Consider the following 17,413-nt stretch of genomic DNA (forward strand, 5'->3'; position numbering starts at 1 on the left):
GGGTGAAATACTTAACAAACTCTTTATAATGATTTTAAAAGCAATACTCTGACAATCAGTTACATACTCTGACAGTATGTTAATTCTGTTATTCTCTCCTTTTGATTAAATAAACAACGAGACTACTATCTACGCAACACAACCACCTACTACCACTTGTCAAGGCACACTAGCAGCTGGCTGAGTGATGACTCGTCACTCAAGGAAACAAGTCACTCTTTGTCGCACCCCCGGTTGGGAACCCCTGCTTTAAAGCTAAGTGGCAGTATTTCAGATTTAGCCCATCATCTGCAAATGGATATAATATTTGATATAACAACATGCAAAAATTCTTTTTGAGGCAAACACAAGGAAATCTGCAGATGCTGGAAATTCAAGCAACACACACAAAATGCTGGTGGAATGCAGCAGGCCAGGCAGCATCTATAGGAAGAAGCACTGTCGACGTTTCGGGCCGAGACCGTTCGTCAGGACTAACTGAAAGGAAAGATAGTAAGAGATTTGAAAGTAGGAGGGGGAGGGGAAATGCGAAATGATAGGAGAAGACCAGAGGGGGTGGGGTGAAGCTGAGAGCCGGAAAGGTGATTGGCAAAAGGGATACAGAGCTAGGGAAGGGAAAGGATCATGGGAAGGGAGGCCTAGGGAAAAAGAAAGGGGTGAGCACCGGAAGGAGATGGAGAACAGGCAGAGTGACCTCACTCCTACTGTCACTACTCCTTCCGGAAAGCTAATTGCCGACGGGACATCAACCGTCTTGACTTCACACCGTTTTCCAATTTCAACCTCACTCCTTCCAAACGCTCTGCTCTCCACTCCCTCCGCACCAATCCCAACCTCACTATAAAACCCACTGATAAGGGGTTGTCTGGCGTACTGACCTCTATCTGGCCAAGGCACAGAGACAACTCTGATACCTCCTCTTATTTATCCCTTGATCATGACCCCACTAAGGAGCACCAGGCCACTGTCTCCTATACCATCACCAACCTTATCAGCTCTGGGGATCTCCCATCCACTGCCACCAACCTCATAGTTCCCATACCCTGCTCTTCCCGTTTCTACCTCCTACCCAAGATCCACAAACCTGCCTGTCCAGGTAGACCCATTGTCTCAGCTTGCTCCTGCCCCACTGAACTCACTTCTACATATGTTGTTACTGTTTTATCCCCCCTTGTTCAATCTCTTCCCATCTACGTTCGTCATACTTCTCACGCTTTGAATTTTTTCAATGATTTTAAGTTCCCTGGCCCCCACCGCCTTATTTTCACCATGGACGTCCAGTCCTTATATACCTCCATCCCCCACCAGGAAGGTCTCAAAGCTCCCCGCTTCTTTTTGAATTCCAGACATAACCAATTCCCCTCTACTACCACTCTCCTCCATCTAGAAGAATTAGTTCTAACTCTCAATAATTTCTCTTTCGGCTGCCTCCCACTTCCTCCAAACCAAAGGTGTAGCCATGGGCACCCACATGGGTCCCAGTCATGCCTGCCTTTTTGTTTGCTTTGTGGAATAGTCCAGGTTTTAAGCCGATACATGTATCTGCCCCCCCCTTTTCCTTCGCTACATCAATGACTGCATTGGCGCTGCCTCCTGCACACATGCTGAGCTCGTTGACTTCATTAGCTTTGCCTCCAACTTTCACCCTACCCTCAAATTTACCTGGTCCATTTCCGACACCTCCCTCCCCTTTCTTGATCTTTCTGTCTCCATCTCTGGAGACGGCTTATCTACTGATATCTACTATAAGCCTACAGACTCTCACAGCTACCTGGACTATTCCTTTTCCCACCCTGTCTCTTGCAAAAATGCTATCCCCTCCTCACAATTCCTTCGTCTCGGCTTTTCATTCCAGGATGAAGGAGATGTCTTCCCTTTTTAAACAAAGGGGCTTCCCTTCTTCCACCATCAACTCTGCTCTCAAACTCATCTCTCCCATTTCCCGCACATCTGCCCTCACCCCATCCACCCACCAGTCCACTTGGAATAGGGTTCCCCTTGTCCTCACCTACCACCCCACCAGCCTCCAGGTCCAACATATAATTCTCCGTAACTTCCGCCACCTCCAACAGGATCCCACTACCAAGCACATCTTTCCCTCTCCCACTTCTGCTTTCCGCAGGGATCGCTCCCTACATGACTCCCTTGTCCATTCATTCCCCCATCCCTTCTCACCTATCTCCCTCCTGGCACTTATCCTTGCAAGTGGAACAAGTGCTACACCTGCCCTTACACTTTCTCCCTCACCACCATTCAGGGCCCCAGACAGTCCTTCCAGGTGAGGCAACACTTCACCTGTGGGTCGGCTGGTGTGGTATACTGCGCCCAGTGCTCCCAGTGTGGCCTTTTATATATTTGAGAGACCCGACACAGACTGGGAGACCGTTTCGCTGAACACCTACGCTCCATCCACCAGAGAAAGCAGGATCTCCCAGTGGCCACACATTTTAATTCCACATCCCATTCCCGTTCTGATATATCTATCCATGGCCTCCTCTACTGTCAAGAAGAAGCCACACTCAGGTTGGAGGAACAACACCTTATATACTGGCTGGGTAGCCTCCAACCTGATGGCATGAACATTGACTTCTCCAACTTCCATTAATGCCCCTCCTCCCCTTCTTGACCCATCCCTGATAGATTTAGCTTTTCTCCCCCTCCTTTTTTCCCCTCTTTCTGCCCAACACTCTGCCTGTTCTCCATCACCCTCCAGTGCTCCCCTCCCAATTTCTTTCTCCCTAGGCCTCCCGTCTCATGATCCTTTCCCTTCTCCAGCTCTGTATCCCTTTTGCCAATCACCTTTCCGGCTCTCAACTTCACCCAACCTCCTCTGGTCTTCTCAATATCATTTTGCATTTTCCCCTCCCCCTCCTACTTTCAAATCTCTTACTATCTTTCCTTTCAGTTAGTCCTGACGAAGGGTCTCGGCCCAAAACGTCAACAGCGCTTCTCCCTATTGATGTTGCCTGGCCTGCTATGCTCCACCAGCATTTTGTGTGTGTTGCTTAAAATTCTTTTTGAATCTTTGTCCTAAATTGTAAGGTAAAGGGCAAGAATTAAGCCAGAACACAACCTTTTAACATGGTTAGAAAATAAATTTTAGGTGCAGGCAATGCATTAACAAACCTCAGCTTCAAATTCCTCAAGGTGATTCCTCAAATTCAAGCAAAACGTCATACAAATTTGGTAGAAGTTAAAAAGCATCTTAATAGAAATGGCCCAAAAAACTAAAGTTCTTGTATAAGCATAGCAATCACCTTATGCCTATTCTTCCCGCCCTCCCCCCTCCCCCCACCCCAGTGAAGTATCTGTGGTCTCAAAGTATACTTACACAAAATGAAACATGTGACCTTCCATTTAAAAGCATTTGCTGCATTGAAGGAGAAATGTTACAGAAGCTTGCTCGGTTCTAGTCAAGTCCATAACCTCTACAAACAAACACACACAATGTTTCTGTCCAAAACATCAGCTCTTTATTCCTCTTCATAGATGTGAGAAATATCCCTCTCCTGACCTGCTGAGGTTCTTGGGCATTCTATGTGCTACTCTGGGTTTCCAGCAACTGCACCTTGTGTTACACAAACTCATTTTTCCCTGCATGTAATGTGAAATGAAGCAAAGCAGCTTTTTTTTTGTGGGGAAACAGCACTACTCTTAAGGGCTTCAAATAGTTTATTTTCAAAATGCCAATTCAAATCAGCATTCCTTCAAGATAATCTTAACTTCACAGAATCTTAGAGCTTTGTTTAACCCCATTCACACTGGGAAAAAAATTAACCATGTATTAGGTACGAAGAGAGGAGGAAATTATGAATTTTATTCATTAATGAAACTGGCTCCAATATAACATCCTTGTACATCACCTGAGAGGGTAAAGAAACTACTACTCTTACCCTCCTAATGTTGAGCAACCATTCACTAAACAAGAGCTGCCTCAGCCAATGTTAGCCATTACAATAAAACTCGTCTTACACAGGATCAGATCCAGTCAGAGTAAATGCAATCACTAATTGAGCACTGGTTAAACAGACCAATTATTTGAAATGTACAGATTAAAATTAATCTTAAAATTGCGTCAGATTCCAAGATTATGCAAGGGTCAGCACCCGACAGAAGGCAATAGTTAAATTCTTAAATAATCACAGGGAAATTTATTGTGGACCAGAGTGTGGTTCACTGGATGAATCATTGGCAAAGAGACTACTAATGGTGTATAATACAAGCTGAAAATGATTGAGATTGAAAGGAATTAAGTACAGAACTATTCTATTATATGTCAGTAGACAAATGACAGACAATATATGAAGTAAATGGACCATGAACTAAAAATCACAATCAATAGAATGCAAATCAGAAAAGTCAGTGTCCAAAATGGCTGTTTTGATAATTTTGATAAACCAAACTTCAATGCACATTTGTATCTTTACAACAAATGATTGGGTTTAATGTTGGACACAGAGCAATGCCAGAGATCAAACCCATCAGAAATTAAGTAATTACTTCGGACATAGGGTCAGTCTGCGCATCTTAATTTTTTGCAAGCTCTTAATCATATTAACCCCTACTTTTTTGTGACCCATATTTTCTTGCAAGTCAATTAATTCAACTAAACACTGTATTGCCCACCCACTTATACCAGGGCCAATTTACCAATTAGGTGTTCGTGTTCTGGAGGAAACTGGAACAGCTGATGAGGGCAGACAGTTACAGAGAAAGCACAAAGACGGCACTGGATAGGAGCAGCAAATTGGATTGCTAAAGCTTGAAGCAACCTTTAGTGATAGTGTGAAGCAATAAACCAATCATGACACTTGAAAGTTTTCCTTTGTTGTTTATCACTTGTCCACAACCTTCCAGCAGCTGCACCATGCCATTTAATCAGACCTTTTGCCCAAAGGACAGGTTGCACCTGTAGATCAGTTCCCAGCCTAATGACTTAAGTAACTAGTTCCCAATTCCCCTAGAATTCATAGGAGCTCCCCAACCTCCCCCCCCCCCAATTTACTCTTGAAATGTCCAATCAAATCTTTCTGCTGCTTAACAATTCAGTTCAGTGCTTCCTTGTCATGGACTTGATTTCCTGGCTTGCCATTAAAGGCACTGTTTTGATTATAAAATAAAATCTCTTTCCCAGATGAAGGAATAAGCTTTAGAAAGTATTACTTGTTAGTGATTTTCTTAATTGAACTGTTGGCAAATTGCCCACACACTTTGCACACCCACAAAGCATATATATTCATTTCATCAGTGCAGACTACTTCAATCCTCAGTTTTATTCTCCACTACAGGTGGCCCCCGTTTTCCCAACGTTTGCTTTATGACAGCTTGCTGTTATGAAAGACCTACATTAGTACCTGTTTTCACTAACAAGAGGATTTTTGATTTTACAAGAAAAAGACCCCTGCTTTATACGTGTTTACCTTGAGCAATACTACCATGACCGTGAAGACTTGTGCGGGCAGTTGTGTGCGCATGCATGTACGTGCCGATTTTTTTCCTCCAAATAGATTTTGGCTCGCTGTCTTCCTGATTTTGATAAGTGAAACTACACCATACATACAATATTTCTATTTTATATAGGCTGTGTATTTATCATATCATTCCTGCTTTTACTATATGTTTATGTTATTTTAGGTTTTATGTGTTATTTGGTAGGTTACTTTTTTGGATCTGGGAACGCTCAAAAATTATTCCCCATATAAATTAATGGTAATTGCTTCTTCACTTTACACCATTTCGGCTTACGAACACTCTACCTTTGGATAGCAGGGGAAACCTGTATATCTATTGAGAAGACCCTATGGGTATCAAGTAATTCTACGCCAAAGAAAGTTGGAGTACCACAAGCTGATCAACTATTGCAGTTCCAAATCTTGTATCTTTTTCCCCCATAGGCTCTTTTTGTTTTCTTCCAGTCCTGTTCAAAGCATAAAAATATCCTTCAGTTCAGACAATTGTTCAGGAGAAGAAGAAATTGCTGTTGGACCAGTCCCAGCCTGAAGGAATTGCATGCCAATCTTTCACATATTGCTATTTCAATGAGGTTTAGAGGGGGAAACATAACAGTAACATCTCTGAAAATCTAGCCTGGGCCCGAAATATTGATGCGATCACCAAGTTACGCCAGCAGCTATAGTTCATTAGTTTGAGAAGATTTGATAAGTCACCAACAACTCGAGTGAATTTCTACAGATATATCGTGGAGGACACGCCAACTGGTTCCATCACCATCTGGTATGGAGGGATAAATGCAAAGGACTGTAGCTGCAGAGGATTGTAAGCTCAGCCAACTCCACCACGGACACTAACATCCACAGCGCTGACATGTTTAAAATGCAATGCCTGAAGAAGGACCTCTACCATCCAGAACATCTCATTACTACCATCAGAGAGGAGGTACAAGAGCCTGAAATCAACGAACATTTTAGAAACATCTTCACCTCTATCAGATTTCTGAATGGTCAATGAACCTACTAACATTACCTCACTATTTTTGTTCTTTTTATATTATAATTTACAGTAAAATTTTATGTATTGTACAATATTGCTGCCACAAAACAAATAAATTTCATGACATATCAGTGATAATAAACCTGATCCATTACAGTCTCAGAGGGGAAAAGGAACTACGACTACAATGAGTGTAAGAGGTAACTTGCAAGAGAATAACATTCCAGATTTAATACTTTCTACTACTTCAAAGTGTTTCTGATGCTGCAATGCTGCAGTAATGTCACATTTAATAACCACTGCATTAAAATTATTTTCTTTACAAAAATAATAACAAAGCTAATACATGTTGTAAGGTCTACAAAGCCCAATGGCCAGTTAAATACAAATTTATACTAACTGCAAAGAATGGGCTGAAACAGGACATTTTCAAGCTTGTGTAGGATCAGAGATCCAAGGTACTAATTTACATTGGTGTGATGTCTGCAGCAGGGAGATGGCCTGGCAAAGAACAAGTACTTCAAACCTACCAGGAACACACCAACAAAGTGCAGTCCTTGATCAGTACTAGTTTGAGATGGACAATGATGGTGAGGTTTTAATATACAAAAAAACAAACTGCAAAAGTGATATTTTTGGCAGATTTCCAAATAATTAAAATTACTACTCCATTCCAGTTCAGTCTGAAGGACTAAATTAGTATGTAAAGTGAATGAAGCTGTAAGACAGGGCTGGTAATATGAAACTATGTCTTGAGAGAAATGGACAAGATAGCCCTGGAAATGGATTATTGCTAGGAAACTTCAAAGAGAAACTGCATATAACAGTATGGGATTAATGAGAAGGAATAAACCGTCAATAGGTCAAGGGGACCTGTGCATAGTGGACAAGCCCAAGGCTTCAGAACTGAAAACTATTTTCTATTGAACGCTGTCTTTGTACTGGATGAAGCTGACAAAGCTGTGGTTACAACCAACTACATAAGAATATAGAGCTACAGAATGTGGGGGAGGGTGGAGAACAGAAAGGAAAAATAAGCTGCTTTCTAATGTGAAAGCTATTAAAAGCATCATTATTATTGTTCAGAGAAAAAATGCTTTGGATCCACTAAAAATATTGAATTCATTCTTGTACAAAATTTAAAATCTTGTAAACTTTTGGTCTTCAAAGAAACTATTCAGCCAGTTATAAAACAATCACTTGCAATAAAGTTATCCTTCAAGCAGGGAGTAAAATTCTTTTAAATATCAAATCACATTTCAAACTTGCTCATACTTCACAATACCAAGGATGACATATTTCTATGAATGGCTGAATGTCAGAAAAAGGTTTCAGGCACACAAAGCCATTTTGTGTACACAAACCAAAGCATTAAGAAAACTGTACATTAAGACAGTATCCTAATCAAGTTGAGCACTTTGCCAAAGGAAAAGGAGTGTATTAGGTAATAACCAAAACTCAGTTAGAAAGCATATTAGAGGAAGGGAACAGATGAAAATATTTTATGAAGCTGTGTCTGCACTGAGTGCAAATGCAACATATTAAGGAGAGCATGTGTAAAGAACATTGAATACAGAAGTGGCGATAGTTTCAGAGGTATGGCAAAAATAAAAGAACTTGCATGTTAATTTATAGCTTTACATGCTGAAGAACTAGCCAAAGTGGATGAGCCAGGACCAGCTTGTAACATGCAAACAGTAGCTGTCATTAACTGAAGTTTGAATACCAGACAGTAATGGGAGTAAAATTAAGTCTGTTTCACGACAAAGAATGAGAGCAAGAAGGGGGATGACGATGAGGCAAAGGAGATAGCGTTTAATGGACTTACATAATAGAAACTCAACATCAAGTCAAAAAGTGACTGGAGGCAGCTCACTGTGCTGCCAAGCTAAAACAAATTACTACCCTGCCACAACCAAGATCTCTGTTTACTGTACTATTTACCTATGCTGTGCACTACATGCACTTTGAACTATATTTTATTAATTTATTTGTGGTAATATTATTTTATTGCTGTGTGACCCACAGGAATGTTGTTTGTATACATGCACAGTCGTGACAATGAACTTGAAATTACTGAGAAATCTTACTGAACTGCTATCAAATATAAAGTTTGTGGAAATGGGCTTATGGCAACTCCTTCAAGCCTCCCAGTATTCAGCTGAATAAAATAGCTCAACTGGCTAGATACAGTGAAAAACTTACTTTGCATATCATCCTTACATATCATCATACCAGTAGAGGTAGTACAAGGAAAGGGCAAGTGTAAGGGCAGGTGTAGCACTTGTTCCGTTTACAAGGATAAGTGCCAGGAGGGAGATCGGTGGGAAGGGATGGGGGGGGGTGGGGGGGGAACGAGTGGACAAGGGAGTTGCGGTGGGAGCGATCCCTGTGAAAAGCAGAAAGACTGGGGGAGGGAAAAATGTGTTAGGTAGTGGGATCCCGTTGGAGGTGGCGGAAGTTACGGAGAATTATATGTTGGACCTGGAGGCTGGTGGGGTGGTAGGTAAGGACAAAGGGAACCCTATCCTGAGTGGGGTGGCGGGTGGATGGGGTGAGGGCAGATGTGCGGGAAATGGGAGAGATGCGTTTGAGAGCAGAGTTGATGGAGAACGAAGGGAAGCCCCTTTGCTTAAAAAAGGAAGACATCTCCCTTCGTCCTGGAAAGAAAAGCCTCATCCTGAGAGCAGATGTGGCGGAGACGGAGGAATTGTGAGAAGGGGATAGCAAGAGACAGGGTGGGAAGAGGAATAGTCCAGGCAGCTGTGAGAGTGTAGGTTTATAGTAGATATCAGTAGATAGGCCGTCTCCAGAGATGGAGGCAGAAAGATCAAGAAAGGGGAGGGAGGTGTCAGAAATGGACCAGGTAAATTTGACGACTGGGTGAAAGTTGGAGGCAAAGTAAATGAAGTCGACGAGCTCAGCACGCGTGCAAGAGGCAGCGCCAATGCAGTCGTCGATGTAGCGAAGGAAAAGAGGGGGATGGATACCGGTATAGCCTTGGAACATGGACTGTCCCACAAAGCCAACAAAAAGGCAGGCATAACTGGGACCCATACAGGTGCCCATGGCTACACCCTTGGTTTGGAGGAAGTGGGAGGAGCCAAAGGAGAAATTATTGAGAGTAAGAACTAATTCCGCTAGACGGAGGAGAGTGGTGGTAGAGGGGATTTGGTTAGGTCTGGAATCCAAAAAAACCGAAGAGCTTCGAGACCATCTCGGTGGGGGATGGAGGTATATAGGGACTGGACGTCCATGGTGAAAATAAGACGCAGGGGGCCAGGGAACTTAAAATCATTGAAAAAATTCAAAGCATGAGAATTGTCATGAACATAGGTGGGAAGAGATTGAACAAGGGGGGATAAAACAGTGTCAAGGTATGCAGGAATGAGTTCAGTGGGGCAGGAACAAGCTGAGACAATAGGTCTACCTGGACAGGCAGGTTTGTGGATCTTGGGTAGGAGGTAGAAACTACAAGTGTGGGGTGTGGGAACTATGAGGTTTGTGGCAGTGGATGGGAGATCCCCAGAGCTAATAAGGTTGGTGATGGTATTGGAGACAATGGCCTAGTGCTCCTTAGTGGGATCATGATCAAGGGGTTAGGGTTACACCTGCCCTTACACTTCCTCCCTCACCACCATTCAGGGCCCCAGACAGTCCTTCCAGGTGAGGCGACACTTCACCTGTGAGTCGGCTGGTGTGGTATACTGCCTCCTGAGCTCCCAGTGTGGCCTTTTATATATTGGCGAGACCCGACGCAGACTGGGAGACCGTTTCGCTGAACACATACGCTTGGTCCGCCAGAAAAAGCAGGATCTCCCAGTGGCCACACATTTTAATTCCACGTCCCATTCCCATTCTGATATGTCTATCCATGGCCTCCTCTATTGTCAAAATGAATCCAAACTCAGGTTGGAGGAACAACACCTTATATACTGGCCGGGTAGCCTCCAACCTGATGGCATGAACATTGACTTCTCTAACTTCTGTTAATGCCCCTCCTCCCCTTCTTACCCCATCCCTGATATATTTAGTTGTTTGCCTGTTCTCCATCTCCCTCTGGTGCTCCCCCCCCCCATCTCCTTTCTTTCTCCTGAGGCCTCCTGTCCCATGATCCTTTCCCTTCTCCAGCTCTGTATCACTTTCGCCAATCACCTTTCCAGCTCTTAGCTTCATCCCACCCCCTCTGGTCTACTCCTATCATTTCGCATTTCCCCCTCCCCCCCTCTACTTTCAAATCTCTTGCTATCTTTCCTTTCGGTTAGTCCTGAGGAAGGGTCTTGGCCCGAAACGTCGACATCGCTTCTCCCTATAGATGCTGCCTAGCCTGCTGTGTTCCACCAGCATTTTGTGTGTTGTTGTTTGTTTTTAAAAGATTTTGTTATCAAGTGTGGCACCAATGAAGTTCAGATCTTAATAGACCAGAAAGTACCAGATTCAACCCTTGACCTGTGCTAATGAACCCCCATTGTTAATACACTATGCTGACTCAGATGCTCAAATTCCTAGGCTTTGTCAATTTCTGCCACACTTGGATTCCCAACGTTACCCTCACCAGTTCCCTCACCCCTTATTCCTTGTCCAAATGAGAGACTTCCTTTCAGAGCAGGCCCAACAGGATTTTGCTTCCCTCAAGCCCTGATATCACACCCCTCCTTGGGCCAGCCTCCAGGATTGCTGCTTTGCATTCTATGTGACAATCAAGGACGGCTGTGCCACTGCTGTCCTTTCCCAGAGCCATGGGGACTGACAACAACCGATCAAGCCTAACAACCAAGAAACTCAAACCGGTAACTTCCTGCTTACCTCCCTGTACTCAAATTCTCCCTGCAGTATACAATATGGTTCTGGTCACAAGTAACATTACCTTGCACCAGCCAGTGGATCTACTCACCTCTCATGACATAGTTGCTCTGATGAACATCCACTAAACTCAAGGCCTTAACATAGGCTTGCCACACTAGATACGAGGTCTTTCTCCTACAGAACCCCTTTCTCCATTTTCTCCCTATTCTACTGTGAACCCAGCCATCTTTTTAGAATGCCCACCCAAGTGTCTAGATTCACCACCTCGTGATTGCTCAACAATTAATCACAAATTGACAGGTCCAACCTGACATGACTGATGTCTCCGTTGCTAACCCACACCTAGTCTATGTAGATGGGAGCTCCTTTAGACAACCAAGGCCAGCACTGTGCAGGCTATGCTGTTGTTTCCCACATACAAACCTTGGAGTCCACTTCCTTTCTTTCTCCTCCCTTGGCACAGCAAGCTGAACTCTTTGCACTCACTAGAGCATGCACCCTAGCCAATGGGAAATCAGCCAAAATTTTGTACAAACTCTAGGTATGCCTCTGGTGTCGCTCATAACTTCAGGCAACTTTGTTATGTTACCTCCTCTGGTATGCCCATCACGAATAAAATTACATCGACAACCTTTTATCCGTCATCTGTCTTCCTTCACAATTGGCCACTCTGCACATGCTAAAGGTACTACTGAGATTGACTACGGAAACAACTGAGCTGACTCAGCTGCAAAGCAACCTGCCCTTCCTGTTGCACTGATTGTTCCCCAAGTGACGAATCACCGGGGAAAAACTGAATCCCCCATTTCAGAATCAGAGGATATGCCTGGAATTGAGGATGTGCTTGTTTTACAGCTCAACACCTCTGAAAGAGAAAGCCACCTGGGAATCGGCTGGATGTTTTTACTTACCGACCAAGGACTTCTGGCTTACTCTTGCCCATCAGGTCTGCGTACCTGAAACTACTGGGCTCTATGGTAGATTTTGTATATACTAATACTCACTTTGGCAAGGAGGGAATGGTAAGGCAATGTTTGGAATCATGGTAGAGCTCGGACCTGGAGGAAGTAGCAGAGAATGTTGCTAGACGATGTCTGATATGCCAAGAACGTAATCCAGGAAAAGACATCCCATGCCCAAAGGGATATACCCATTGCCAAGATACCCTTTCTGCTAAACTACAACTTGATTTTATCGAATTACCACGTGTGCACTGTTACAAATATCGTCTTGTAATTCTTGATGTTTTCAGTGGATGGACTGAAGTACATCCTACCACAGATAACAAAGCCAATACTGTGGTGCATATTTTGTTGAAAGTAATCATTCCCAGATTCGGGATACCAGAGCAAGTTGTATCTGACAATAGTCCTCATTTTGTGGGCGAGATTGATACCCAACTATGCCAGGCTCTAGAATACACATTCCTTTGCCCCCAAAGACCTGACTGAAAGGGCTAACGGGATGCTGAAAAGCAAATTGGCTAAACTAGGACAAGAAACCAGTCAAGTGCTACCGATAGTCTTGTTCCAGATGAGAACTCAAATCAGAACAAACACGATCTGTTAAATAGTATATGGCAGACTGTTAAGAACCCCCTGGAAGGCTGCCTTGCTGACCCCAAAATTACTTGCAATGGACCTGAATCAAATATCAAATGAAATTATAGAGTACATCCTGACACTAACCAAATCTCTCCAGGTCTTGCACCCACAGGTGAAGGAGGCCCACCGGGAAGGAGAGGAGCTGGAAAGTGAACATCGAGTTCGCCCAGGAGACTTTACTCTCATAAAGAACCATCTTAGAAAGAAGCTTGAACCTTGCTGGAAAGGACCCTACCAAGTGTTACTGACCACTCTGAACACGTCAAACGGGTGCATTCATGACTAAGCTATTACTGTCTATACTTGCAATCTTAAGCACTTCTATTGTAATAACCAAGCCAAACACCTTCCTGTCACTTTGCTACAGTTATGTTGGGAAAACTAACTCATCTGCCTGCTGGGCGTATGCAGTGATTCCTCCCCATGGGAAGACAGGGTTTCCCCAATAGCCATTCCGCTGAACAGCAGAGAACAATGGTCAGTCTGGGCCTTTTCTAATGACACTCAGACTAGTGAGGCCCAAAATTGCACCAGTGATGTGATGGAGACTGTGGGTGCCACTGCTTTGATGGCTGGTACATTCATCCCCTCTCCCCCCCCCCCGAAAAAGCCATCCAACGGAGAGGTCCGACATTGTAGCCCTCCACTGTCGGATCTGACCAACCAGCAAATACTATCTGCTACTATAATTTCAAAGATAAGGGGACTTATTTTCTGGGCAATAGCACCTTGCCCCATGAACAGAACTCAATGGGTTTGCGAGGAAAGGGCCTAATTGTGGCTCTCAGGAGACACAGCTAGCCAATGGGACACCCAACAAGAGAGCAGAAATTGAATGGGATGCTGCTTCCTGGCTTACCTTGTACGCCATGTGCAAATGCTGAAAACCCTGGACCAGCACCCTTCCCTCCTACGGTAAAACCGAGGAATCTCACAACCAGAGCACTTCTGGATGTCAGCTTTCCCCTTCTACAATTCAAGGGAAATCATCAACCTGGCCACAATTTTGGAGATGGCCAATAGTACCGCTAAGGCCATGGATGGCGTCCAGCATCACAGTTGAAATGATGGCACTACGACAGACAGTTTTACAGAACCAAATGGCCCTCAGTTTGTTCTGGCTGAAAAAGGTGATGTATGTGCCTTTATAGGACAACAGTGCTGCACCTACATCCCAGATGAATCAGAGAACATTACCCATTTCCATTCACATTCAAAAGGAGGTAAATAAAATCTGGAAAATCAGGGCCGACCAACGTGGCTTTAGCTCAAAAGGGGATTGTAGCCCTTCAGTGATATCTTTGCAGGAGGGAGCGGTATACTGCTACATTATGCTATCATTGCAGGTGTACTCATTGCACTTTTCTGATGTTTCCGGCCCTTTGTCAGTCAATGCTTTTGCGCTACACCCACAGGGATATTTATACAGAATCTTCCCAGGAAGGAAGGAGACCTGAGAGATTGAGATGCAAATGATGAGGATGGAGACTACAATGACACAGAAAGGCCTTTGGCCTATCCCAAGGGTTACTATCTACCCTTCTTACAAATATGAAAATTGAGATGTTCAACTCTGACAGTGATAATCCTAGTTGTCATGGAATGACAAAAGGAGGGAATGAGGAATTATATGCAGAATTAGAAGGGCTTAAACCTAACTGACTTATTGGCAGCTTGACAAGTCATGCTGTGAGAATAATGTATGAACAAAGTAGTATTTGTTGCATGAGAAAGCTGCTGTGTACCCTTATCAAAGTATGCATGTGATAACAGATGTAAAACAGACAGATTTGCAGATTTTCCCAAGCTCTGTGAGCAGGGCTCTGTATTTGAACAGAGCAATACAAGCTTAATATCAATAGCATGAAATTTTAAGTAAACTGTGTTTGACCATTATTCCCTCAGTCTGAACCTAAAGTTCTCTGGTAGAGAGGCAGTTTGACACAACATGCAGGACCACAAGTGATGCAAAGAGCAAAAAGTGAGCAATTAAACATCCTCGGAGTGACAGCTGAGTCAGTCCAGTTTAGCACTGTGTTAATAACTGCAGGCCACAGCTACTAAAACCACCTTTCTTCCCCATTCTGAAGTTTGCTCTGAACAACTGACTCTCTTGACCATGTCAGCATGCTCATATGCATTGAGTTGCTGCCATATAGTTGGCTGACTAGTTATTTGCACTAACAAGGTGTAGATGTGTACCTAATAAAGTTACCACAGTATATATTTATACTGTAGTTCAAATATTACATTAAAACCTATTATGAGTATTTTAAAAATGTTAAGTGTGAATTACATAATGCCAAATTTAATATAGCCAATTCTTTTGTTGGATCAGTACATGGTTGCAGGGAAGAATTAAAATACTACTTTTCAATTACAAGGAACGTGCACAAGTAAAATGATCTGCAAGCACAGCTAAATTTAAATATAGCTTCAAATAGCTGTAGATTTGCTGCTTAGACTAAGCAAGATGATCATGGTAGAGGTAGAGTACTGCAGTCAGCTTCGCATCATTGGATGTCAAGGAGGATGGATATGGAATGTCAGTTTTCTTCTTCATGCTCAAGTGGAGAGGGAACGTCTGGGCTGAGCTACAAGCAATCCACCCAATTTTCAGGTCTTCGAATCTTCTCAACTCATTAGGATGAGGGAAAAGATAATCATTGATAAATTCAGTAACTATTTTAGGGAAAATTAGAGAGTGCATAGCTTGTTACATGTAATCCCATGGAAAGGTTATGGCAAATCAGAAATATTGATTTCTGATAAGCATGCAGTACTTAGGAATATGAATTACACAGAATGGGCAAGGAAGTGCAAGAATTTTTAAATTATTCTTAATTTGTAGCAATGTACACAGTGACAATATTTTCAAAGTTGGAGGAAATGAGAAAGAACTTTAGAGGGAAGATTCAGCCCAAAGTCCAACAGAAAAAAAAACTAAGGATCCAGTTTGCACAAAACAATCTGGATTTCAAACTGTTAATGCCACTCACTCAAGAGTCAACCGAGACCTAACCTTCACTACTCCAACTCTGGACACAGACTAATTAATAGTCAATTACTTTCATTGACCCATAACCCCCAGTCTTTAGTTCAAGCTACTGACTTGTCACATGTAACAGTACTTTGCATTAAATGTGAAGACCAAACACCTTTTGGCACCAAATTACAATACTATATACAGCATCATTTAGATACACTTGTGCAACATTCTCTTCCTAAACAAAATAAATGCATTTGTCAAAGGTGGAAAGTCAGAACAAGCAGAAGGAGCAGGGTACAATTCAAAATTTGCAAGCAGAACTTGTATGTAGTAATTTTATTTTAATGAGTTTTTTTGAGTGGACCCAAATTCCCAGAAACAAATTCTGTGCCTTTTCTAAAGTTGAAAGAAATGGAATTACCATGCACAGATGTGTCATATTGTAGTGCAAACTTCTGAATTAATATCAGAGGACGAGTCAGCAGTCCACTCAATTTTGCTACAAAGCCAGAATTTCAAACTCCAACCAAACCAGTGCCTGCTATTTACCACAGTACAACAATCTCGTTTGGCAAAATAAGAAACAGACCAAAATTGAAAGCATTTGAACAGAAAGCAGTTCTTGTAGTTATTAATTATCCATTCAAATAATAAGCTAATCCAAAATTAGAAACATTTCCTTAAATCTTTCCTACGTCATTTTTTTCTGGAACAGGAATTTAATGCTATCAGCTCATTCTTAAAAAAATGGTCTGGGGAACTAAAGGCTGCTAAACATGATCTAACAAAATTAGAATGAAGCACTAATGCAATTAACATGCATCTAAGAAATATAAAGGCAAAAGTAGCCACGTGAAAACAATGTTTTCTGGACTTGGAAGTAAAAAATTATGACACTATTTTGGAAGCTTCAAATGAAACATGCAAGGTGGTAAAACAGTATGCCATAAGCAGCCACATCCATTGGACGTGCTATCAATTCAGCAAAAAGCAGCTTAGTAGGTTAAATTAAACTAAATTTAAAAGTAGTGCATGCAAATAAAGAAATCATGTTTAATGCTACCCTACACATTCAAACAATTAAATGCCCAGACATTTGTTCCCTGTATTAAAAATACCTAGATTATATAAAGGACTGGAAAGCAAACTAACTTCAATAAGTAAACAGAAGCAAATGAGAACAGCACATTATTTGCATTTAAAATATGCTTTTAGCGAAGTATGGCATCCTAACCTCTTTACACAAAATTTGACACGAGTCACAGATATATTGGGGAATATACCTTAGTCAATAAATTTAACTGCTTTTTAAAAATGGCTGCAGCTCAAAATTCTGGAATTTAAACTGTGACAGCAGCGAATTGAGCAAAATTTAGTGTACTCAAATTGGATTAACTGCACTTGACAAGAGTAGTAAGTTGGAACAGTGAAATCTAAAGGCACAACAAATAGAAGGTACCGACAGATTATCTGAGTAAGCAGTTCAAAGATCACAACAGCACCTAGTCACTGGCTACAATTAAACTGAAGTGCAATTAAACAAGTGCAGTCCCATCAAGTGAAC

The 17,413-nt window shown here is 42.4% G+C and overlaps 1 protein-coding gene across 3 annotated transcripts in view; it reads right to left on the reverse strand.

The window, feature by feature from the left end:
• Window positions 1-17,413, reverse strand: part of ggps1 (geranylgeranyl diphosphate synthase 1) — a 72,549-nt gene that overhangs the window by 53,173 nt on the left and 1,963 nt on the right. The gene's annotated exons all lie outside the window — the stretch shown is intronic.

The sequence above is a fragment of the Hypanus sabinus genome, chromosome 10 (assembly GCF_030144855.1).
Source record: "Hypanus sabinus isolate sHypSab1 chromosome 10, sHypSab1.hap1, whole genome shotgun sequence".
Classification (NCBI taxonomy): Eukaryota; Metazoa; Chordata; class Chondrichthyes; order Myliobatiformes; family Dasyatidae; genus Hypanus; species Hypanus sabinus.